The following is a 1,814-nucleotide window of genomic DNA, read 5'->3' on the forward strand; positions in this document are numbered from 1 at the left end:
TCTCTGGAATATAGCATCTGTTTATCTGCTTTTATAAATATATGTGTTAATTGCAGCATATTAGACTAATTAGTTACTTTTTGAGTGTGTATAATTACATGGAAACAGTTGCTTGAGGTTCTGCAGGTAATTGTTGCTAATGTCGTGATGTTATTTCTCACTCAGTCACCATGGAAACATCATCAGCATCATCCACGTCTTCTGCATCTTTAAACTGTTTTCAGTTCTCAGAGAGTACATATGGATCAGCTAAACTGAACAGATTTTAGTTTACCAATAAATCTACTGATCAATCAAACATTCATTTAATCCATCCATTAATTGGCCAATCAATCAGTCTTAAAATTAAATCAATCAATCGATCAGTCAACCACTCAAATCGATCAATCTTGACCAATAAATGAATCAACTGATCAATCTACCAATAAACCCATAAATGAATCAATCAATCAACCAACCGATCCATCAATCTGACCAATCAGTCAATCAATTTATCAATCGACCATTCTATCAATCTGTTAATGAATTAATCAACCGGTTGACCAATTAATCAGTCAATCAACTGATCAATCTAATGATCAGTCTACCAATTAATCCATTGACCATTCACTCAACTGATCAGTCTGTCAATCAACCAATAAATCTACAATGAATCAATCAACCAATCAATTCATTGACCAATCAATCAACTGATAAGTCAAATTATTAATCTACCAAATCAACCAATAAGTCTATTAATAAATGAATCAACCAACCAATTAAATCAATCAATCTCTCAACTAACCAATCAATCTATTAATGAATCAGTCAGCCAATCAATCTCGCGATCAGTCTACCAATAAATCCATTGACCCTTTAAGCAACCGATCCGTCTACCAATTAACCAATACTATCAATGAATCAACCAACCGATCAATCCATTGACTAATCAATCAGTCAACCAATTAACTGATCAATTGATCAGTCTCCTTATCAATCCATTGACCAATTAATCAGTCAATTAAATCAACGTACCAGTCTACCAATCAATCCATTAACCAATCAATCAACCAATAAGTCTATTAGTGAAGCAATCAACCAACCAATCAGCCCGCCAATTAACCAATCAATCCATCTGATCAATCAAATTATAAGTCAGCCAATCAACCAATAAGTCTATTGATAAATCAATCAACCAAGCAATTAAATCAACCAATCACTCTACCAACCAATTAATCAACTGACCAATCAATCAAATGAATCAATAAGCCAATCAATCAACTGATCTAACGATCAGTTTACCAATTAATCCATTGAACAATCAAGCAACCGATCAGTCTACCGATCAACCAATAAATATATTTATAAGTCAACCAACCAATCAATCCATCAATCAATTAACTGATCAATTAATCAGTCTCCCAATCAATCCATTGACCAATTAATCAGCCAATTAAATCAACGTATCAGTCTATTAATCAACCACTCAATTAACCAATAAGTCTATTAATAAATCAATCAACCAACCAGTCAAGCGATCACTCTACTTACCAATTAATCTACTGACCAATCAATCAACTGATCATTCTGTCAACCTATTAATGAATCAATCAGCCTACAAATTAATCCACTGACCATTCAAGCAACTGATCAGTCGACCAATCAACCAATAAATCTATTAATGAAATCAACCAACCAATCAATCAGTCAATCCATTAACTAATCAGTCTCACAATCAATCCATTGATCAATCAATCAAGTAAATCATCATATCAGTCTACCAATCAACCATTTATTCCATTGAGCAATCGACTGATCAATGAAACAGTCTACCA

General features: G+C 33.2%; 1 protein-coding gene across 1 annotated transcript in view; it reads right to left on the reverse strand.

Moving 5' to 3' along the window:
• ascc1 (activating signal cointegrator 1 complex subunit 1) overlaps positions 1-1,814 on the reverse strand; it is a 192,131-nt gene that overhangs the window by 126,610 nt on the left and 63,707 nt on the right. The gene's annotated exons all lie outside the window — the stretch shown is intronic.

This window comes from Danio rerio, chromosome 12 (genome assembly GCF_049306965.1).
Source record: "Danio rerio strain Tuebingen ecotype United States chromosome 12, GRCz12tu, whole genome shotgun sequence".
NCBI classification, from domain to species: domain Eukaryota; kingdom Metazoa; phylum Chordata; class Actinopteri; order Cypriniformes; family Danionidae; genus Danio; species Danio rerio.